Source organism: Rhinoraja longicauda, chromosome 24 (genome assembly GCF_053455715.1).
Source record: "Rhinoraja longicauda isolate Sanriku21f chromosome 24, sRhiLon1.1, whole genome shotgun sequence".
Classification (NCBI taxonomy): domain Eukaryota; kingdom Metazoa; phylum Chordata; class Chondrichthyes; order Rajiformes; family Arhynchobatidae; genus Rhinoraja; species Rhinoraja longicauda.
Genome location: NC_135976.1, coordinates 18,582,349 through 18,607,788, shown reverse-complemented (window position 1 = coordinate 18,607,788; position 25,440 = coordinate 18,582,349). Strand labels below are relative to the sequence as shown.

General features: G+C 45.2%; 1 protein-coding gene across 6 annotated transcripts in view; it reads right to left on the bottom strand.

Moving 5' to 3' along the window:
- The window catches only part of LOC144605454 (copine-8-like), a 299,949-nt gene that overhangs the window by 170,444 nt on the left and 104,065 nt on the right, over positions 1-25,440 (bottom strand). The window lies entirely within an intron of this gene.

Below are 25,440 nucleotides of genomic sequence, written 5' to 3'. Positions count from 1 at the left end.
AAATAACGCGTGCAGAATAAATATTAGTAAATATCCATTTAGATTGTGATCATGTATGGTCTTTCTGCTGACTGGTTAGCACGCAACAAGTGCTGATCACTGTACCCACTGTCCACGTGACAACAAACTACACTCAAACAGCACGAAAACAGGCCCTTCGACCCTGTATAAAATCATGAGGGGAATAGATCGGGTAGATGCACACAGTCCCTTGCCCAGAGTAGGAGCACATGGTTAGGAGGGAGAAATAGATCAACCATGATTGAATGGTGGAGTAGACTTGATGGGCCGAATGGCCTAATTCTACTCCTATTCCTTATGACCTCATGACCCAATTTAGTTTAGTTTAGGTTCAAGATACAGAATGGAAACAGGCCCTTTGGCCCACGTCGACTATTGATCACCCCACACACTAGTTCTATCCTACAATCTGGGGGCAATTTACAGAAGCCAATTAACCTACAAACCTATAGGTCTTTGGAATGTTGGAGGAAACTGGAGCACCCGGAGAAAACCATGCAGTCACAGGGAGAACGTGCAAACTCCATACAGACAGCACCCGTAGTCAGGATCAAAACGGGGTCTCTGGCGCGGGAAGGAGGCAATTCTACCACTGCACTGCTGTGCCACCCTAACTTGTCCATGCTGCCCAAGGTGCCCAATCTAAGCTCGTCCCATCTGGCCACATTTGGCATATATACTTCGGGATCTTTCCTATCCATGTCTATTTGGAATATTTATTATTAAAAAGCCAGAAGAATATAAGGCTGTCTTTGGTTTATGCTTTCAATTCTGCAAACAAATAAATAGACTGTAAATATGATGCAATGAGCTGGAGTAACGCAACGGGTCAGGCAGTATCTCCGGACAACAGGGATAGGTGACGTTTCGGGTCTGGACCCTTCTTCAGAGATTGTGGTGAGGGGTGGGGGAAGAAAGCTGAAAGAGAAGTGGGGGGCGGGGCAAAGCCTGGCAAGTGATAGGTGGATACAGGTGAGGGGGTTTTGAATGGGAGATTCTTGGACAAAGATCAGAGATGAAAAGACAGTTAGTGTGAGATAAGGATAGGAGAGGTGTGAATAGTGAAGCGAGAGAAAGGAATATAGGTGGAAAGGGACAGGGGGGAAGGGGGAGAGAAAACGTGAGAATACATGTTTACCAGAGGTGCTGCCTGACCTGCCGAGTTACTCCAGCACTTTGTGTCTTTTATTGTAAACCACCAACCACCACATGGCTGCACGGTGGCGCAGTGGTAGAGTTGCTGCCTTACAGCGCACATGGCGCCAGGGACCCGGGTTCGATCCCGACTGTGGGTACCGTCGGTACAGAGTTTGTATGTTCTCCCCATGACCGTGTGGTTTTCCTCCCACAACTACAAAGACATACAGCTTTGTAGGTTAATTGGCTTGGCATTAATGTAAAATTGTCCCTAGAGTGTGTAGGATAGTGCTATTTCGCGGGGTCGCTGGTCGGTACGGACTCAGTGGGCCAAAGGGCCTGTTTCCGCGCTGTATCACTAAACTAAACTGGTGTTGCTACGTAGTAAATATCTTTTATTTTCATGTTAAAGATTGCTTGACTTCCCCTCGTGTTGATGACACACAGCCAGCATTATTGGAGCAGTTAGCATTTGAACTGGCACTTAGCAGCATCCATCGTATGCTTGCCAAGAAAAGGGAAGGTGTTAATGGAAAACAGTTCCAACTTTACAGAGGTAATAATGAAATATTGATGTGCCAAGTATGACTGCAATGCAGGCATTTTCCAATTGCCAACAGAAATGTCAGAGCATGCCTAGGGATGATGCAGATTGATAATGCTTTGTCTGTTTTCATCCACCCGTAGATGAAACAGAACCATTTGATAAGCCGCCACATTTTGCACAATAGACCACGAGCGTCATATTAAATGGGAAGTTCAATGAATCTATCAGAACAATAGCCGCATGCTATGCCAATAAACAGAGGGTCTTTTCTACAGAGATAGAGCATCTATCGTACAGTCAGTCTGAAGAAGGGATCCGACCCAAAATGTCACCCATCCTCTTTCTACAGAGATGCTGCCTGACCCATTGAGTTACTCCAGCACTTTGTGTCTTTTGCAAACCAGCATCTGCAGTGCCTTGTTGTTACAATCCATTTTGCATATTGATCTTGATGACGTAATAAATAAATGAACATTTATGATTTTGTGGCAAATATTAAACTGGGGCATTGTGTTTGATACAATCTGCAGCAAGTATCAATTGGTCAGCGGAACTTTGATGGGATATTGAAGGTTGAAGACTAAATTCTTTTGCATTGTTTGTGGTCAAACTGCCGACAAAATAAATGCACTGGACATGAACGCTGCCAACTGTCCACTTGGCCACGTTGTAAGGATTTCACTACCAGGGCAGCACAGTGACACAGCATTGGAGTTGCTGCCTCACAGCGCCAGGTTAATTGGCTGCTATAGATGTCCCTAGTGTGTCGGATGCAAAACTGGGATAACATAGAACTAGTATACAAGTGTATCACAAAATGCTGGAGTAACTCAGCGGGTCAGGCAGCATCTCAGGAGAGAAGGAATAGGTGACGTTTCGGGTCGAGACCCTTCTTCAGTGATCTTGGTTGGCGTGGACTCGGTGGGCCAAAGAGCCTGTTTCCACTCTGTATTTTTAAACAGTGAAAAGCTTTTGTTTGCGTGCTCTCCAGTCAAACCTGATCATACCATACACTAGTACAATCGAGCCACACTCAAGCACAGCAGATAATGTGAAGAGAAAAATAGCAGAGTGCAGAATGTAGTTTTTACAGCATTGTAGTGCTACACTGTTAGTTTTACAGCATGTGGGCATGCCTTCCGGGCCCGGATTGGCCTCACCAGTCACTTCCAGACCCACAGTCACCAATCCTCCAACTGAAAGTGAAGTCATGGTCATCTTCGAACCCGAAGGACGAACAACAGCAGCATGGAAACAGGCCGTCCGTCCATTTAGTCCGTTCCGACCAGCGATCACACCTACACTAGTTCTATCCTGCACACTAGGGTGAATTTACAGCAGCCAATTAACCTACAAACCTGAACATCTTTGGAATGTGGGAGGAAAACAAGGCGCCTGGTGAATACCCACATGGTCACAGGGAGAACGTACAAACTCCATACAGACAGCACCCGTAGCACGATCAGACCTGGGTCTCTGGTACTGTATGGCAGAAACTCTACCGCTGCACCACTGTGCCATACAGTTACAGAGAAACGGTCCAACGTCCACAATGAGATTGGTTGGAAGATCGGGACTACACCCCAGCTTATGTGTGTAAAGGGTGATGCGGACAAACTATTTATATTTACAGTTACATGCATTACATATTTAGAAGTGAAAACAGGACTTGTTTCCAATGCAAAGAGCAAATGCACAGATGGAAAGTAGGAATCTCTGGAAGCAACTTTTGGAAAACTGCCTGTGCAAAGGTTTTTGTAACTATGATAAATAAAGTTAAAATTTAGTTTATCGATACAGCATGGAAACAGGCCATTCAGCCCACTGTGTCCACGTCAGCCATCGATCACCTGTTGACACTAGTTCTATGTCATCCCACTTGCTCATCGGTCCCCAACACACTAGGGGCTATTTGTAGAGGGATAATTTACCCTCAAACCAGCACATCTTTGGGATGTGGGAGGAAAATAGAACACCCAGAGGAAACGCACGTGGTCACAGGAAGAACGTGCAAACTCCGCACAGACTGCACCCGAGGTCAGGATCGAACCCGGGCCTCTGGCGCTGTGAGGCAGCGGCTCTAACAACTGCACCAGTGTTTCTCCCAAATGTCTTTCTTACTTGAGCAGGGATCATCAATAAACAACAAAATATACGCACAAAATCAAACCGAGCTTGCGATTATATTTTAATCATCAACTTCAAATAACTTTAAACATGCTTTCCTGCCTGATTATTCCAAATTAAGAGTATACAAAAAAAGAGAAAAAATATCAATTTTTGTTTACAATTCACAACAGAGACAAACAGGAGATTGACATCATAACTTTGACTCACTTTGTAATTTCACACAGAAGTAGCTCGAAACAGATGAATCTATTACCAATCCCTTGGTCCATCCATTGCCATTGACAACTGTACACTTTCCATCGTTTGAATGAACATAACATGAGGTTTAATAAAAGGGAGCTGCAGATTCTGGTTTATACCAAAGATAGACCCAAAATGCTGGAGTAACTCAACGGGTCAGGCAGCATCTCTGGAGCATTTTGCGTCTATCTTTGGTTGAAACCAGCATCTGCAGTTCCTTCCCAACCATCTCTGGAGAGCACGAAATGGTGAAGCTTCAGGTCGGGACCCTTCTTCAGACACTCGGGGTTTGTACGAATGTAACCACCATGACAACCACAAGCACATCCACAATGAAAACCTCGTTAGATTATCAGGATATCTCTCCGCTCGTTGTGAAAACATTCCTTCTGCCTTTGTGAAATGTTAATAATGGTATGTTTCCTAGCATCGACCTTGAATGAGCTAACACTGAAGGTTTGTGTGAATGGACGATTGAGACCATTTGAAGCTTCCTTAAATCAGGACTGCTTTTGAATCTGTAAGCGCATGCCATTACCACGTTTGACCGGATGTTTGTCTTGGATTCTCTCGGTGAGGTGCGAGGAATTTAACCAAATTGCATGAAATAGCCGGCGTACCAACTGCATTGCAAGTGATGTCTGTGAGTGAGGTCGGTGATCAAGTGGGTAATACAACTGGTTGGAAGGAACAGCAGATACTGGTTTACATCAAAGATGGACACAAAATGCTGGAGTAACTCAGCGGTCAGGCAGTATCCCTGGAGGAAAGGAACAGGTGACGTTTCAGGTCAAGACTCTTCTTCAGACGCTGGAGAAAAAGAATAGGCGATGTTTCGGGTCGAGATTGCCATACACTCTTATGAAGAATATATTAGGAAGCCATGGAAAAACAAATGTAACATAAAAAGAAAGATAGGAAGAAAGAGAGGGCGGGAGGAACAGAGTGGATGTGGAGAGGATGTTCCCAATAGTGGGAGAGTCCAGGACCAGAGGGCACAGCCTCAGAATAAAAGAACATACCTTTACAAAGGAGAAGAGGCAGAATTTCTTTAGAGTACGGTGATTCTGTGGAATTCATTGCCACAGTGGTGGCCATCAATGAGTATTTTTAAAGCAGATATCGATAGGTTCTTGGTTAGTAAACGGTGTCAAAGGGGGTGGGGAGAAGGCAGGAGAGTGGGGTTGTGAGGGAAAGACAGATCAGCCATGATTGAATGGAGGAGTAGACATGATGGGTCGGATGGTCTCATTGGGCTCCAACGAACTATGAACTTATGAGAGGAAGAACATAAGAACGTATAGATCCGGGCAAACAGAAAATAAACATGGAAGAAAATGTTAACTGTCACTGTATAAAACAATGCAGAAATAATATTATCATTGCATAATTAAGGGAGATTAATAACCCTGGAAAAAATTAGAAATGAGAGTTAAGCGGCACGATAGCACAGCGGTAGAGTTGCTGCTTTACAGCGAATGCAGCGCCGGAGACTCAGGTTCGATCCTGACTACGGGTGCTGCACTGTAAGGAGTTTGTACGTTCTCCCCGTGACCTGCGTGGGTTTTCTCCGAGATCTTCGGTTTCCTCCCACACTCCAAAGACGTTAAGGTATGTAGGTTAATTGGCTGGGTAAATGTTTAAAAATTTTTTTTTTTTAAATTGTCCCTAGTGGGTGTAGGATAGTGTTAATGTACGGGGATCGCTGGGCGGCACGGACTTGGAGGGCCGAAAAGGCCTGTTTCCGGCTGTATATATATGATATGATATACATGCAGCAGGATATGTAATGAGCCAAAGGTTCTGTGCACAGATATATTAAAGTAGATTCATTTAAACCATCTGTCATAAAGAAAGTCACTGAAATTCATGCTTAATATAAATTATATCATTATCTGAATATAACCTTGTAATTCACCTGGGTAATTTGATTGATAAATTCAGCTGGTTCGTGAGAAAGGATAAGTGTGAAGGGGAGGTGGAGATAAAGTACCAGGCAGTCAAACAAGGTGAGTTAGATGCAGATTGGAAGCTCACATCCATTTTCAGAGCCTGTTGCATAACAGCACCCCCACAGGACAAGAGAGATAGGTAACTTACTCAGCAAAAAAAACCTGTAGATGTTAAAAAGAGCGGGTTATATGTGTAGACACTGGGAATGTGTAGACACTGAAGGGAATGGCTGAGAAACGATTTGGCAGCACGTTAGAATGACGAGCTTGCAAATTACGCAAGGCGGCACTGTGGCGCGGCTGGTAGAGCTGCTGCCTCTCAGCGCCAGAGACCCGGCTTCAATCCTGACCTTGGGTGTTGTATGTGAGTGTGTGGAATATGCACGTTCGCCCTGTGACTGCGTGGGTTTCCTCCCACGTCCCATAGACATGCGGGTTTGTGTGTTAATTGGCCTCCAGCGCTCCAGAGAAAACAATCCAGGTCGGTCCAACCTCACCTTATTATAACATCCTGCTAAACCATCTAACACAGGCAGAGAAGTCTTTCAGAAGAGACCTAATTAGTCCATGTTTTATACTATCCAACCTCCATTGTAGTTGGCTTCTGTACCCATTTGTGCCAATTAATTACTATGACAGTTACACATGGTCAATAGACAATAGACAATAGACAATAGGTGCAGGAGTAGGCCATTCAGCCCTTCGAGCCAGCACCGCCATTCAATGCGATCATGGCTGATCACTATCAATCAGTACCCCGTTCCTGCCTTCTCCCCATACCCCCTCACTCCGCTATCCTTAAGAGCTCTATCCAGCTCTCTCTTGAAAGCATCCAACGAACTGGCCTCCACTGCCTTCTGAGGCAGAGAATTCCACACCTTTACCACCCTCTGACTGAAAAAGTTCTTCCTCATCTCCGTTCTAAATGGCCTACCCCTTATTCTCAAACTGTGGCCCCTTGTTCTGGACTCCCCCAACATTGGGAACATGTTATCTGCCTCTAATGTGTCCAATCCCCTAATTATCTTATATGTTTCAATAAGATCCCCCCTCATCCTTCTAAATTCCAGTGTATACAAGCCCAATCGCTCCAGCCTTTCAACATACGACAGTCCCGCCATTCCGGGAATTAATCTAGTGAACCTACGCTGCACGCCCTCCATAGCAAGAATATCCTTCCTCAAATTTGGAGACCAAAACTGCACACAGTACTCCAGGTGCGGTCCCACCAGGGCCCGGTACAACTGTAGAAGGACCTCTTTGCTCCTATACTCAACTCCTCTTGTTACGAAGGCCAACATTCCATTGGCTTTCTTCACTGCCTGCTGAACCTGCATGCTTCCTTTCATTGACTGATGCACTAGGACACCCAGATCTCGTTGAACTCCCCCTGGTCAATAATGAAGCTAACATTGCAATGACATGACAGGTCCATCTCAACAAGGGACATTTTAAAATATCAAATTGAGCTTTCAAGGAACACATTCTTCCGCCCGCTCATTATTTCCATTCTGTAAAAATATATTAATGTCGCATCATCAGTTTTTTACTGTCATGTTTTCTGAGTTAATGTCTCCTGAAAACTGCAAGCTTGATGCCTCCAGCAACCTCCAAGCTGTCCAATACACTAGTGGTCCTTTTTATTCCAAGAAGGTCATTAAAACCCTTCTGCATTGATCACTGCAACCCTTTAATACTGCAACTCACTTGAAGCCAAGGCTAATCAGTTAGATTAACACCGTATTGCTTTTAAACCCAATGGTATTTAACTTCTGATTACTCTCTTGCTATATAAAAAAGAAATCAATAGGTTACTGACAACATAATGGCTGTTGAGTTTTCGGCCTAATTCCTTTTTCCCTGTTGGTAGGCAATTAGTCTGGTAGAATTTACATATGCTTGAATTCTGCAGCATAGTTGCAGGTTATAAAACTGAAACGATGGTAGAATGACACTGCCTTCACCAGACAAGACGTTATCATCAATAATTGGTGCCCCACTTTTAGAGGAATACACTAGACCAAGTGGACCCGTTGGGCCCAAACCATTCCTGCATTGGTGCAGCACCCTCTCCCCCCACCACTCCCCCCTTCCCTCCACTCCTCCCCTCCCCCCTCCTCCCCTTCCCTCCCTTCCCCTCCCCCCACTCCATCAAATCCTCCCTCCTCAACCCCTCCCTTCCCTCCCTCCCTCCCTCCCTCCCTCCCTCCCTCCCTCCCTCCCAAGGAGATAGATTTAAACCGTAAAATGTGAATAACTAAAAACATAACACCAATTTCAATGAAACTTCTCCATTAGCATTAAAGGGACGACGGTGAGTAAGGTGGGCCTAAAATTGTCGTGCTATCGTGTACCGTTTTGCCTGTAGTTCAGGAACAAACAAACAAACGAGAGTTTTAGTATATAGATGGGCCAAACGCAGGGCAGGTGGCACTAGCTTAGACGGGGTATTGACAAGTTGGGCCGATGGGCCTGTTTCCGTGCTGTCTGACACTATGACTGTATTTGGAGCAAAACAACAGGCGATTTCTCTTTCTGGCCAGTGGATCCAATTGTGCAGGTAATTTGTGTGTCCACCCAGGCTGGTTGCTGGGGTCTGATTGTCTGTAGTTGGGAATTTTACTTTAGACATTAGAGATACAGCATGGAAACAGGCCCTTCGGCCCTCCAAGTCCACGCCAACCATCGATCACCCATTCACACTCGTACCATGTTATCCCACTTTCTCATCCACTCCCTGCACATTCGGAGCAGTTTACAGAGGGCCAATTAACCAACAAACCTGCACGTCTCAGGAACGTGGAAGGAAACCGGAGCACCGGGAGAAAACCCATGCAGTCACGGGGAGAACATACAAACTCCACACAGACAGCACCTGAAGTCAGGATCGAACCTGGATCTCTGGCGCTGTGAGGCAGTAACTCAACCACTTTGTACAACACAATACAATACAAACTTTATTGTCATTGTGCAGTGTACAAGTACAGAGACAATGAAATGCAGTTAGCATCTTAACCAGAGTGCATGTGATGGAATAATAAAACATATAATATATATATATATGCACAGTAGCGGTAGTGGAAATTCCGGTGAGCGAAATCAGTCACTGATGGGACGAGTGCCCGAGGGGGGGTGGGTGGGGGATGGCAGCAATCACCGAAGCGCAGAGTTAAGTAAGGTAACGACCGCAGGAAAGAAGCTGTTCCTGAACCTGCAGGTCCGGGAACGGAGAGACCTGTAGCGCCTCCCAGATGGGAGGAGGGAAAACAATCTGTGGTTGGGGTGTTGCCCTATGTGACATTTGACTATTTGAGGATACTTGGTATTTTTTAGCATGTTTATACCTAACAACAACAAAAATGGAATATTACCACCTGATAATTATGGGTTGATTTCACCCGTAATGACAACTTACAACAAAACCATTTTGCACAATTGGAGTACGTGATGTAGATAAAACTCTTCATTTTTCTGCCCTTACTGATCACGATGTTGACTTGAATATTCGGGTGAGTGTACAGCATAGGTTAATAATGTGGCCGATGCCCAGTGCCCGTGTCTTCATGCACAATGAAGGTTGGCAGATGCTGATGAAATGCATTGAGCCAAAATATTTGCTGCTTTTCTCTCTCCCGATTCTGCCTGAGCTGCTGTCATCTCCCAGTGCTTTGTTTTTAAATCACAAAAATCACACAGTTCCAAGCACAAACCCCTTGCAGTACAACTTGGTTCAGCATAACTTCATAAGTCACAGGAGCAGAATCAGGCCACTTGGCCCTTCGAGTCTACTCTGCCATTCAATCATGGCTGATCTATCTTTCCCCCTCAACCCCATCCTCCTGCCATCTCCCCATAAACCTTGAACACCCTTACTAATCAAGAACTGTCAATCTCCGCTTTGAAAAATACCCAATGACTTGGCCTCCACCCTTACGGACTTATGAGAAGCGACTGACTAGTGATGCTGGAAACTTTAGCAAAACCCGAAACACAAAACTCAGCGGGTCAGGCAGCATCAGTGGAGGGAAGTGGACAGATGACGTTTTGGGTCGGGACACTTCTTTGTGCTGATGGAGTAGGGGGGGGGGAAGAAAATTGTAAAAGTTAGATGGAGGCTCCTGTCAAGTGATAGGTGGATACAGGTGAGGGGGGAGACTGTAACTTCCTGACCAACAGACCCCAATCAGAGAGGAAAGGGGACAAATCATCCTCTACGATAATCCTCAATACTGGTGCTCCACAAAGGTTTCGTTCTCACCTGCCTTCTTTGCTCCTTGTACACCCACGACCGTGCAGCCGTGTACAAATCTAATTCAATTTACAAATTTGCAGACGACACCCCCGTTGTGGGCCGAATATCAGATAATGATAAGACGGAGACAGGAAGGAGACGAAGAACCTCGTGTCCTGGTGTTCAGCTGAACCACCCATATTGAAGCGACGACCAAGAAAGCACAATAGACAATAGACAATAGGTGCAGGAGGAGGCCATTCGGCCCTTCGAGCCAGCACCGCCATTCAATATGATCATGGCTGATCATTCTCAATCAGTACCCCGTTCCTGCCTTCTCCCCATACCCCCTAACCCCACTATCCTTAAGAGCTCTATCTAGCTCTCTCTTGAATGTATTCAGAGAATTGGCCTCCACTGCCCTCTGAGGCAGAGAATTCCACAGATTTACAACTCTCTGACTAAAAAAGTTTTTCCTCATCTCTGTTCTAAATGGCCTACCCCTTATTCTTAAACTGTGGCCCCTGGTTCTGGACTCCCCCAACATTGGGAACATGTTTCCTGCCTCTAACATGTCCAACCCCTTAATAATCTTATATGTTTCGATAAGATCCCCTCTCATCCTTCTAAATTCCAGTGTATACAAGCCTAGTCGCTCCAGTCTTTCAACATATGACAGTCCCGCCATTCCGGGAATTAACCTAGTAAACCTATGCTGCACACCCTCAATAGCAAGAATATCCTTCCTCAAATTTGGAGACCAAAACTGCACACAGTACTCCAGGTGCGGTCTCACTAGGGCCCTGTACAACTGCAGAAGGACCTCTTTGCTCCTATACTCAACTCCTCTTGTTATGCAGGCCAACTGCTTCCTTCGAAGGCTTGGGAAGTTCGGCATGTCCCCAACAACTCTCACCAACTTCTACAGATGCGTTGGAGAAAGCATTTTATCGGGGTGATTCGCAGCTCGGTTTGGGAACCAGCTCCATCCAAGACCGCATGAAATTGCAGCCAATTGTGGACGCAGCCCCGACCATCGCACATTACCAACCTCCCTTCCATCGACTCCATTTATACCTCACGCTGCCTCGGCAAGGCCAGCAGCATAATCGAGGGCGAGCCGTACCCTGGCCACTCCATGTTCTCCCCTCTCCCATCGGGCAAAGGTTATAGAAGTGTGAAAACGCACACCTCCAGATTCAGGGACAGTTTCATCCCAGCTGTTATCAGACAATTGAACCATCCTATCACCAACTAGAGAATGGTCCAGAGCGACCATCTACCCCATTGGAGACCTGTGAACTATCTTTATCCAGACTTTATCTTGCACAAAACGTTATTCCCTTTATCCTGTATCTGTACACTGTGTATGGCTTGATTGTAATCACGCATAATCCTTTCACTGACTGGAATGGCATGCAACAAAAAAAGCTTTTCACTGAACCTCGGTACACGTGACAAGAATAAATTCAGCTAAACTAAATTGGTGTGACACAGTACGGAGAAGGGATTAAGGTGCTGAAACTTGTAGACTTGAAAGCAGTGCCACAGTGTGGAGTGTCAGTGCGGCCCACATCTGGAGACTGGTGTTTGATGGTAGTTTGACAGCACAGCTGGAAATGCAATGCTCACAAGCTGGTCTCTGAATCGCCTCTGGCTCCCTGTGTGTCAACCAGAAGTACAGATTTCCATCAGTAGTCGACAGCTCACTGCTTATTGCCCATGAATACCAACAACGAAATACAACAACAACCATAAAAACCGCTAGTTATTTTTCTCGTCGTCTGCTCCCAGTGTTCCGCCAAGCGGAGTGGAACAAGGTATTGAGGGATAAAATGTGACCTCCAGAAAGATTGCCACCTCTCAGATCCTTTGGCACTGAGATCGAGGAGGAGTGGGTGGACACTTGAGAGTGTGTAACAGGGGGGGATGATGACTCACGAGGAAGTCAATTTTTCAGAGTCCATCCATGAGGAAACTAGTAAAGATCATTCTCCAGGGGCTGACAGACACAAAATGCTGGAGTAACTCAGCAGGTCAGGCAGCATTCCTGGAGAGAAAGGATAGGTGACGTTTCGGGTTGGGACCCTTCTTCAGATTGATGAAGCCCAGGTCTGAAGACCTGAAACATCACCTATCCTCTTTCTCCAGAGATGCTGCCTGACCTGTTGAGTTATTTCAGCACTGTGTGTCTATTTTTCAGTTTATTTTAGAGTTACAGCGCGGAAACAGGCCCTTTGGCCCACTGAGTCTCCACCAATCACCGTACACTACACACCAGGGACAATTTACAATTTTCCCAAAGACAATTAACCTACAAACCTGTAGGTCCCTGGAGTGTGGGAGGAAACCAGAGCACTCAAAGAGGAAACTAGAGCTTCCAGTTTTTGGTATCTTTAGTATAAACCAGCATCTGCAGTTTTTTTGTCTCTGCATTCACCAGAGGTTAGCAGGGCGTAGCCACTCTCTCTCTCTGACTGTGTACAACCAGAGTCTGTGGCAGGTTATAAGATTCAAGCAAAGTGGAAGCATTTGCGATGAGTCTTCTGACACCCTCTTTTCGTTTCGAGATACAAGCCCTTCGGCCCATCGACTCCACCCAAAATGGTTAAATGATCAAAGGGGAAGACAAAAACCCGAGGTGAAAAGGGATAAATTTAGCTTAGCTTTATTTAGTTTTGAGAGAGGAAACAGGCCCTTCATCCCACCTAGTCCACGCCAATCACTGATCACCCGTTCACTCTAGTTCTATGTTATTCCACTTTCTTATCCATCTCCTACATACCAAGGCAATTTACAACAGATGCCAATTAACCTACAAACCTGCATGTCTTTGGGATGAGGGAGGAAACGCACGCAGTCACAGGGAGAACATGCAAACTCAACACTCGAGGTCAGGATTGAACCCGGTTCTCTTGCACTGTGAGTTGCAGAGTCAGAGTCATACAGCACGGAAACAAGCCCTTTGGCCCAACTTGCCCACACCGGCCAGCATGCCTCATCTCACAAGTTCCACCTGCCTGTGCTTGGCCCATATCCCTCTCAAACTATCCTATCCATATATCTGTACAACCCCCCCCCCTCCCTCCCCCCCCCCCCCCCCCCCCCCCCAGTCAAATTATTCCCAAATGTCTTCAGCTTCCAATCCAGGTGTTTCCACAGAAATCAGAGGTTGTACCTATTGCCCTGGATGCCATCAATTCTCAGTAGCAATTTGCAAGGGCACCTGGCAAGAATGTACCAGTAAACTTCCTGCACTCAACCGTTGAAGATAAAAATAGTTAAGGACATTGATTTATTCAAGGGTGGCACAGTGGCGTGGCAGGTAGAGTTGCTGCCTTACAGCGCCAGAGACCCAGGTTTGATTCTGACCTCGTGGCCTCTGGTCACATGTTGTCTTTGTGACGGCTTGGGGTTTCACCGGGTGCTCCGGTTTCCACCAACATCCCAACGATGTGCAGGTTGGTAGGTTAATTTCCCTTTGTAAATTGCCCCTGGTGTCCATGATGCAAAAGTGGGAGAACATAGAATTGTAGTCTACTCTCGTTATTATGGACCTCTTTATAATGGATTTCGGTTATAGCAGACAAAATCTTATTGGAACTGTGGCACCCGTTTGTATCGGGAACAAAAGACTGAGTTTACATTACATTAACCTTTTTGTATTTATTTACTATGTTTGAAGTGTTACGTATTTTGTGCCCTTTCCTGTTTATTGTGTGTCTTGTTTAGCATATGTTTATTGGCTGTTTTTCCAACACTACATATTTACTATATCGGCGTCGGCAATTTTGGATGAAGAGCCTGTTTCCACGCTGTACGACTCTAGGAATACGACTCTGACTCGGTTACAGCGGACAATCAGCGATAACAGACACCATTTCCTCCTCCCGCCCACCGCGGTCCGTTATAACGAGGGTTATCTGTAGTGTGAATGTTATCACACAACCGCTTGCCAATAGCGAGCAAATGTTATTGCCATGTCTTTGGCCTCTGCAAGATCCTTTACAGTGCGTGTGTCATGCAGCATGTCACAGCTCAGGAGATGTTCCATAGTCTGGGGGCCCCGTCTGCACTCGCAGTCTGCCGCATCTTCAGTCTATCCCCGCTTCAGCATGTTTGATTTGCTCCTCCCCATGCCTGTCCGCAGTCTGTTGAGACGGCGCCAGGTTATCCACGGTTGGTCGGAACCTGGTGGGAGTTTCTCAGAGGGATCGATTGCCATGTGAATGGGTGGACGATGTGGACTCGATGGGCCAAAGGGCCTATTTCCTCATGTATCTTTAAAAGAAAATTTGCAAAAAAACATTGAACTTTCCTGTCACAGTATCCATCTGCCTCATAATTGACTCCAAATGTTCTATATCACTGCCTGGAAATTTCTTTTCTCACAGCAATTGAGACAACCTAACATATGGCACAGCACATCACTGGCAACTGTCTCCCGGCCATTCAGGACATTTTCTACCGGCGGTGCCTGCGGAAGGCACGCAGCATCATCAAGGACCACAGCCACCCAGCACGCAGGCTGTTCTCCTTGTTACCGTCAGGCAGATGATACAGGAGTATGGCTGCGCGTACCACCAGACTTAAGAACAGCTTCTACCATCAGGCCATCAGGCTTCTGAACTCATAAACACATTTCAAATCATATATGTTGATTATTTTTAATATTGTCTTTTTACCTATTTTTAATATTGTCTTTTTACCTATTTTTAATATTGTCTTTTTACCTTACTAATGTCATTTTTAAAATCTTATTTATCCTTGGAATATTACTGCTGAGGTGACCTGTTGTCTTGTCAGATACATTTAATTGTACAGTTGACCCTGTGCCAACGCACATATGACAAATAAAATGTATTATTATTATTTATTATTATATTATACAAATAAAAAATGCACGCAGAGGAAAGCGTCAAGAATGTTTGAAGTCTTTCAGAGACCAAAAAACTGATTGTCCATAAGGCACTTGTGAAAACCCCAGTGAATATTTCCTGGCACGAAGTTCTACACAAAATCTTTTAAACTAATCTAAATTCCCCTGCTTTGGAGGGCTTAACTTACTGCATAGGATAATGGTTGAAACTTGGATGGCATTAACAAATCTGGCTACTGCCACAGTTTCCAGTATTAAGATATCACAATCTCTAATGCTCAAAGCCAATGCGATAGAGCATTGGCTTTGCTGCATATAACTTGCCTCTCAAAACCTGTTTTTTTAGAGTAACAGATCGTATATCAATTAGACAGCACTCACCTCCCTTAGGGTCTGAAAAACACAGCAAAAACACAGCAATACATTATTTTCAGCAACATGATTTTACATCAGGAATGGAAGATGACTAGAGGGTGAGCGATTGAAGGCTGTGTACACACTACACAGCACAACTGGAGAATTATGCACCATTAATCTTGTATTTCCGAAAGTCAGAGAGCCATAAAATGCAGATACACGAAACTGCCGGATGCTGGAAAGTTGAGTAAAAAAAAAAACAAAGTGCTGGAGGAACTCAGCGGGTCAGGCAGCATCTGTGGAGGGAAAGGACAGGTAACTTTTGGGATCAGAACTCTTCCTCAGACTGACGATGTTTCAGGTCAAGACCATTCTTAGATTGGCCTTGTTTTGGGTCGTAATCTTTCTTCCGTACTTCAGTCTGAAGAAGACTCCCGACCGAAAACACCATTCCCACACTGGGTGGGTGTATGGAACGGGCTGCATGTGCGGAAATAGTTGAGGCAGGTATTACAATGGCATTTAAAAGACTTGGACAGGTAGATGGTTAGGAAAGGTTTAGAAGGATATATCGGCCAAATGCAGGCAAATGAGATCAGCTTAGATGGGCATCTTGGTCGGCATGGACAAATTGGGTCGAAGGGCCTGTTTCCATGTTGTATGACTCTAAGATTCTATGTTGAATCTGCAATGAAAGGAACTGCAGATATTTACACTACATACAGAAATTGAACCACATTTTATATAGACAGTAAATGCTAAATAGCAGGCTAGTCTACACAAAATGAGTGAAATGTTCTTTGGTTCAAAATGACATGAAGATTGGCAGGAATAAAGTCCAGAAACATCAGCAGTACTGGGCAGGCACAATAAACAGCTTCTACAAGGCAGACCAGTGATTGCAAAGACAAGGAACTATAGATGTTGGAATCTTGAGCAAAAAACACAAGGAGTTTGAGGAACTCAGCGGGTCAGACTGCATCTCTGGAGAACACGGGGAGGTGATGTTTCAGGTCAGGTTCCCTCTCCTTCAGTCCAAAGTAGGTTCCCAACCAGAAACGTCTCTTATCCATGTTGTCCAGAGATGCAACCTGGAGAAGAGGCTCGCCGGGTTAGTCCAGCACGTTGTGTCTTTATCTGTGGAGGGAATGGAGAGATAATGTTTTGGGTTGGGAACCATTCACCAGACTGTGGGAGGAGGCAGAAGGCAGCTGGCGACTCTCTGCATGTTGTCCCAGAAGAGGACCCATTGTACTCGTGCACAATATGGTCGACTGGCTGGCATGCAGAACAAGTTTTTCACCGTCTCCGTACACGTGACGATAAATAAACTAAGTAGAACTGCAGTCGCTAATATATTGTGCATTGGCAACCAGGAATATTTCACTCATTCGGTCAAGATACCAATGAGTTGCTGCCTCAGTCATGTCACGTAACAGACCATCTATCCAACAGGTTTCCCAAATGAAGGGGGAAGAAAAGAAATCCATTCAAAATGGACATACTGCAAGATTTAATGCACCAGCTAAATCTGGGTTATCGAGTATTTCACTCTCCGACACATACTTCACAAAATAAAACGAAAGACACCATTAAAAGACTTTCAACTAGCATGATCTCTTTGGCCCACCAAGTCTACGCTGATCAGCCATCGCCAGTACACTGGCACTATCCTACACACTCGGGACAATTTACAATTTAATCAAAGCCAATTAACCTATAAACCTGCAGGTCTTGGAGTGCGGGAGGAAACCGGAGCACCCGGAGAAAACCCACGGGATCACAGCGAGAATATACAAACAGCACCCTTAGTCAGGATTGAACCCGGGTCTCTGGCACTGTGAGACAGCAATTCTACCGCTGTGCCACCATGCCGCAAGTTTATAGACACCTTTGCAAAAAAAAAAGGTTAAAGAAAATTATAATATCTCTCACTCGCGCATGCTCACGCACAAACAGAATGCAATATGACCGCAAAATATATTACCAAACTCCTCTGGAACAGAGGTGAAGCATTTATGATGAGAGAAAGATGTTAACACTGTCTTTGTAAAGCACTGAGATGAACTTGGTGCATTCGTGTTTGGCATTTATGTAATGACATTAGCCAGGGAGATTTTTAAAGTAAAATGTATTGTTAGTTGTGTTACCAGGGCAACGGGTCAGAAACAAATCTGTTTCAACACAAGAAATGATTGTCAGCATCATTTGTAAAAGCCTCGGAGGTTCTGGTGGTGAACTTTATCAGCTGTCTGCGTGCAAAATGGAAGGTACCAGGATACCGGTACTGGGATCTCCACTATTTACCTGCCATGTGATCACTTTGATTGAGACTGAAAGATAAATAATGGTTGGGGATTCCACCAAGATAGTCTAGAGCCACAGCATGGAAACAGGCCCTTTGGCCCACCATGCCTGGTTCTATGCTATCCCACTTTCTCATCCACTCCCTTCACACTAGGGGGCAATTTATGGAAGCCAATTAACCTACAAACCTGCAGATCTTTGGGATGGGGGAGGAAACCAGAGTACCTGAAGGAAACCCACATGGCCAAAGGGAAGAACGTGCAAACTCCACATAAACAGCACCAGAGGTCAGAATTGAAACTGGAACATGGATATGCAGGGAATGGAGGATATGACTCATGTGCAGGCAGAGGAGATTAGTTGAACTTAGCGTCATATTTGGCACTCATATTGTGGGCCGAAGGGCCTGTTCCTGTGCTGTACTATTTTCTTGTAGAATAGAATAGAATATTTTTTTAATAACCAAAGATGTATGCATACATGGAATTTCCCTTGGTGCTTTGCTCACAAGTAACAACACGATATACAGTAGACGATTAAAAATAAAACATTATAATTTAAACATGTGAAGAATGAAATAAAATACCACAGCACAAGGAGGCTACAGATTTTTGGCTGTTGAGTAGAGTTACTGCTCATGGAAAAAAGCTGTTTTTATGTCTGGCTGTGGCTGCTTTGACAGTCCGGAGTCGCCTTCCAGAGGGATGTGCTTCAAAGAGTTTGTGGCCAGGGTGAGATGGGGCAGAGATGATCTTGCCCGCCCGCTCGCTTCCTGGCCCTTGCAGTGTACAGTTCGTCAATGGGGGGAAGGTTGCAGCCAACAACCTTCTCGGCTGATCGAACGATGCGCTGCAGCCTCCGGATGTCGTGATTGGTGGCTGAGCCAAACTAGACCATGATGGAGAAGGTGAGGACTGACTCTATGATGGCAGTATAAAACTGAAACTTCATTGCCTGTGGCAGATTGTGTTTCCTCAGCTGCCGCAGGAAGTACATCCTCTGTTGGGCTTTTTTGACTGTGGAGTCGATGTTGGCCTCCCATTTAAGGTCCCTGAAGATGATGGTTTCAAGGAACCTAAATGACTCCACAGATGTGACTGTGGTGATAGATACAAAGTTCAGGAGTAAATCAGCGGGTGAGGCAGCATCTCTGGAGAAAAAAAAAAATAGGTGACGTTTCGGGTCAGGGACCTTCTTCAGACAGTAAAGGTTGGCCCGCTGAGTTACTCCAGCACTTTGCCCCTGTTCTGCTGTTATCAGGCTTCTGAATGGTCCTTCCATAAACTGTCCGATTCACCTCTACTGCGTTGCGGACATTGAACTTTGTCAATGGAACTGATACGCTACGACACTGAGAACTATATTCTGAACTCTGTATTTCCTTTGCCCATTGTACTTGAGTTTGGCTTGATTACATTGATGTAAATCAATCCTCTCTTCTTGCTTTCTTCCCCCCCACCCCCAACCCCCTACAATCATCGTGAAGAAGGGCAGCATGGTGGCACAGCGGTAGAGTTGCTGACTTCCAGCGCCAGAGACCCGGGTTAAATCCTGACTACGGGTGCTGTCCATTCAAAGTTTGTATGATCTCCCCGTGACCACGTGGGTTTTCTCCAGGTGCACCGGTTTCCTCCCCCACTTCAAAGACGTGCAGCTGTGGGCTTCAGTTTGTTTTTTTAAATTGTAAATTGTCCTTAGTGTATGTAGGATAGCTTTAGTGTGCGGGGATCGCTGGCGGGTGCAGAATCGGTGGGCGGAAGGGCCAGTTTCCTCGCTGTATCTCCAAACTGAACTGAACTAAAGAGTCCCGACTCGAAACGTGACCTATCCATGTTCCCCAGAGATGGCTAACAAAGCTTTTCATTGTACCTCGGTGCATGTGACAATGATGAATCTAAACCTAAATCTACGTTAATCCTAATAGAGAAGAACAGTTTGTGAGCAAAATGGTAGCACGAAGCATAAGCAGTCAATAGAACACATTTGTAGCACATGAATTCAGACGTTATTTATCAGCATGTCTGCCAGGTGATGGATAGCTTCTGACATCTATGAAAAGACCATGGGCAGTCGAGAGCTCTCTGTGCTGACCTCCCACAGCTCAGAATCTACTTAAACCTGCCTGGACTGACAGCTCATCTCACTGTTCCCTTCAGCAGATTCACCCACACGCTGCTCAGGACAATATTCCCTCGTCATTTTGACAGAAACCCCGATGCACAGCGGAATCCAGAATGGAGATAGTTAGAACATAGGTCATAGAACAGTGTGGCCCTTCAGCCCGCAATATCCGTGCCGAACATCAGTGGTACACTGGTGCTTTTGTTGTCACATGTGTGAAATTCGTTTTCATACAAGTAGTCCAGTCGTGTATTGCCATACCCCGATCCTCGCTTCGCAAGTGTACAGAAATAGTGCACTGATCCAGCATGCAAGAGGCGCCATGTTTTGGAACTAGAGAGAGCTAGATAGAGCTCTTAAGGATAGCAGAGTCAGGGAGTATGGGGAGAAGTCAGGAACTGGGTACTGATTGAGAATGATCAGCCATGATCACATTGAATGATGGTGCTGGCTCGAAGGGCCGAATGGCCTACTCCTGCACCTATTGTCTATTTTCAAAGTCTGCACTCTAGTTCTCATGAGCAGTGCCCGTTCCAGAACTCTGAACTGCCTGTGCATGATCCATATCCTTCCATTCCCAGCAGATCCATCTGCTTATCCAAAAGTCTCTTAAACACCACTAATGTATCTGCCTCCACCACCACCCCCAGCTACACATTCCAGGCACTCACTGCCCTCTGTGTAAAAATACTAGCCTCACAAATCCCTTTTAAACATTGCCCCTCTCTTCCTAAAGTTATACCCTCTAGTCTTCGATTACTCCATCCTCAGAAAAAGATTCCCTATTTATGAGTCTCATGATTTTACATTTGTGGTTTCCCCACAACCTCTGGCATTCAAGAGAAAACAATCCGTGTATTCAACATCTTCTTGCAGCTGATAGCCCCCAATCTAGGCATCATTCTGGTAAAGCTCCTCTGCACCCTTCCCAAAGCCTTCACATCCTTCCTGCAATGGGAACTGCACACAATATTGCAAATGAAGCCTAACCAAAGTTCTGTACATCAGCATCGTGACCTCTTGACTTATACTCAATGCCCCGCACATTGAAGGCAAGGAAACCATATGCCTACCATAGAACTTCTCCAATGCCAATAACCATCTACCCGTCCCCCCCCCCCCCCCCCCACACACACACACACACACACCTGTATCCACCTATCACTTGCCAGGCTTTGTCCCACCCCCACCTCTCTTTTCCAGCTTTCTCCCTGCTGCTCCGTCAGTCTGAAGAAAGGTTTTCAACTCGAAACGTCATCTGTCCATTCCATTCCCTCCACGGATGCTGCCCGAGCCCAAGTTCCTTCAGCGCTCTGCTTCAGTCAATCTCAAGCCTGTCCTGATTGATCTCAATTCAAAACGTCCAAAAGTTTGTCACTCCCTTTTAATCTTGAACCTCGTCTCCAAGGCACTTCACCAGTCCGGTGTCAATCAGATTAGAAGCGCTTTCAGTGGCCTCGTTAATATTTAATCAGAGGTGCAGAATAACCACTGTCAGTGAGCGAGGCATGCAGAAAGAAGTAACCCTGAGGTTCGAGCACACGAAGCAGATAAAGGGTCTGAAGAAGGGTCTCGACCCGAAACGTCACCCATTCCTTCTCTCCCGAGATGCTGCCTGACCTGCTGAGTTACTCCAGCATTTTGTGAATAAATCGATTTGTACCAGCATCTGCAGTTATTTTCTTATAAAGCAGATAAAGGAAGCAAGTTCCAGCTCACTGCAGATCTCCTTGATCCCAAATCTGCCCAAAAACAAATGTTTGAATGTGGAGAGGGAGCTCATTATCACGGCATTATCATACCAGACATGATTAAGTTTAGTTTAGTTTAGTTCATTCAAGTGTATTTAATATTTGGACAGGTACATGGATAGGACAAGTTTGGAGGGACATGGACCAAACGCAGGTAGGTGGGAGGAGTGTAGCTGGGAAATGTTGGCCGGTGTGGACAAGTTGGGCTGAAGGGCCCATTTCCACACTGAATCACTCTATGGCTATGACCTTAATAACAATACAATTTGATTTTTTTTTAAAGACAAAAAGTGCTGGAGTAATTCAACAGGTCACGCAGCATCTCTGGAGAACATACCCTTTGTCAAACATCATCTGCTGTTCCTTGTGTCCCCATAAATCTGATTGAAACCTGCTCAGTAGAATTAATTACAAAGTGTTGGAACTGTGTTAATCAGTACACAATTTTATTGTATAATTTTAGTTACCGTGACGGTAATTGTGGGCCAGAATTAACATTGGAAAACAATGGGATTCATTGATTTTACGTTAATGGCGGGTTATTAATTTTCAAAATTTCTACTGTACCTCTGCTTTTAATTACCTTGTATAAAATGGTCTTTTAGCAGCAGTCAATTCTGAATGCTCCAGAATATCACATCTTCACCTGGTGCACATTAGCGTGTAAATAAGCCAATGTGCTAGAGACCAGAGTTCCAAACTCTACAAACGAGCTGAAGAATTTCAATTCAGTTAATTTAACAAATCTGGATTGCCAAAATGGAGTCAGTAAAGGTCACTGTTGAAGCCAAATAGATTTGTTGAATGATCCCCATCTGGTTCAAAATTATCCTTTAGGGAAGAAAGACAAAGTGCTGGAGTAACTCAGCAGGCCAGGCAGCATCTCGGGAGAACATGGACAGGTGGCATTTCAGGTTGTGACCCTTCTTCAGACCAGCATTTCCTTGTTTCTACTTTTCGGGAAATATATTTTTTACCTTTATCGAGGCTAACGTGACAAGTGATTCTAGACTCACTCACTTTTCTCCAGAGATGCTGCCTGACCCGCTGAGCTCCTCCAGTATTTTGTCTTATTAAAGGATAATTTTATTAAAGGAAAATTAAAGGATCATTTTGAACCAGATGGGGATCATTCAACAAATCAATTGGCTTCAACAGTGACCTTTACTGACTCCATTTTGGCAATCCAGATTTGTTAAATTAAGTGAATTGAAATTCTTCAGCTCGTTTGTAGAATCTTCTCTGTAAACCAGCATCTGCCGTTCCTTCCTATACAACTAAGCTCTATCTGTTGTGCAGTACAAGAAGAACACATTGTCATATGTTCCGTTTCCCACTGGCCATGCCAAGTCAATTGCATTGCAAATTGAATATTAAATCCAAGATCATTGCAATCAAAGTACTGGACTATTTTACACCCATCCACTTACCAGTTGTCAAGGGATTCTCTAGTGCTTGATGGGTTCGCAATGAGAATTGAGGAAAAACTGTGTGAACACATCTCCTGTTATTTTACGAGGATGTTGTCGGGACTTGAGGGCCTGAGCAATAAGGAGAGACTGGGCAGGATAGGAATTTATTCCTTGGAGTGCAGGAGGCTGACAGGTGATCTTATAGAGGGGTATAAAATCACAAGGGGGATAGGTAGGATGAATGCACAGTATCTTTTATCCAGATTAGGGGAATCGAGAACCTGAGGGCATCGGTTTAAGGTGAGAAGGGGAAGATTTAGAGGAATCTGAGGGACAACTTTTTCACACAGAGTAGTTGGTATATGGAATGAGCTGCCAGAGGAGGTAGTCGAGGCAGGTACTATAACAACATTTAAAAGATATTTGGCCAGGTTCATGGAGAGGAAAGGTTAAGAGGGATATGGCCCAAAAGCAGACCCAGTGTAGATGGGGCACCTTGGTCGGCATGGACAAGTTGGGCCAAAGGGCCTGTTTCCGTGCTGTATGACTCTGTGACTCTAATGAGCCTGATAATCATGCAGCACCACAGCCCTGACAACTCACTGACGTTCTACAATAATTTAGCATTGCACAGTTAACTACATGCGATTCTGTACTTCTGAAGCTACCACTGTTTAGCACGCAAGGAATCAGTGCTCATTTTTCAGCTACACAGCATTAACAAAAGAAACCTGTAGTGCCAGGAATATGTTATCATCAGTCCCAGTTTCCCAATTCAGCCATTAGGTTCACACAAAATGATAATTTTCCTTCAATTACTACCACTGGGAATTTACTGAGCTCTCCGATAAGTGAGAAAAGATGAACAGTATTAATCCGATTGCTCACAGCTTTCTCAGAAAGGATGTGCCTAAAATCACAAGGGGGATAGGTAGGGTGAATGCACAGTGTCTTTTATCCAGATTAGGGGAATCAAGAACCTGAGGACATCGATTTAAGGTGAGACGGGAAAGATTCAGAGGAATCTGAGGGACAACCGTTAGATTTAATGCCACCACATTACCAGCAATTTGAGTATTGCACAAGAGACAGGCGCTCATCAACTCAAGACATCGGCGAGGTTTAGTGTAAACAGCGGGCGGGCAAGCGAGTGGATCGAGCGCAGCCTGTGGCAGGTGCGTGGAGCGGCAGTGGAAGGAGCCGCTGGCTTTGCGCTGGGCCCGGCCACCCTTTCTTCACCCGTCCAGTGCCCCCGGGACACAGGGCCTTAATGTGAGGAAATATGAAACTGCAGATCTCCTTGGGCCAAGGCCGGACGTTTACAGAGACTTGGAGGTTGCGAGATGGCGCGGGAACGTGGAGACTCTCTGCGTGCTGCTCCAGAAGAGGATCGATTGTACTCGTGGATGGTATGACTTGACAGGGTAGCAGGCAGAACAAGTTCACTGTTTCTCTGTACACACGCCAATAGACACCATTGAAGCATTCAAGAATTAATTAACACAGAGCCCAGAACAGTACAGTAGACACACAAATGCTGGAGTAACTCAGCGGGACAGGCAGCATCTCTGGAGAGAAGGAATGGGTGACGTTTCAGGTCGAGACCGAAAGGGTCAAAGTCCATTCCTTCTCTCCAGAGATGCTGCCTGTCCCGCTGAGTTACTCCTGCTTTTTGTGTCTATCTTCGGTTGAAACCAGCATCTGCAGTTCCTTCCTACAGCACAGGAACAGGCCCTTCAGCTACAATGTCCACTCTGAACACGATGCCAACATAAACTAATCTCCTCTGCCAGCATGTGATCCATATCCCTCCATTCCCTGCCTATCTAAAGGCCTCTTAAACAATACTATCGTATCTGCCTTCACCATCACCCGCAGCAGTGTGTTCCAGGCACCCACCACCCCCTCTGCAAGAAACATACCCTCCGCACATCTCCTTTAAACTTTGCCCCTCTCATCTTAAAGCCATTTAGAAATTAACATAAACATTAACCAGGACAAGAAAGCTGCATAAATCCTTTCAGATCCATTAGCTGCACATTCTGTGTGTAATTTGTGCTTTGCATTGTAATGAAATGTTTCCACCAGGTGGCAAATCTGTCCATGATAATAGACACAAAGTGCTGGAGTAACTCAGAGGGTCAGGCAGCATCTCTGGATAAAATGGACAGGTGACATTTCGTGTTCAAGACCCTTCTTCACACTGATCTATCCAAGAAACTGTTATCATAACGTCCTAAGGTCATAAGTGATGGGAGTAGAATTAGGCCATTCGGCCCTTCAAGTCTACTCTGCCATTTAATCATGGCTGATCTATCTCTCTCTCTCCTAACCCCATTCTCCTGCCTTCTCCCC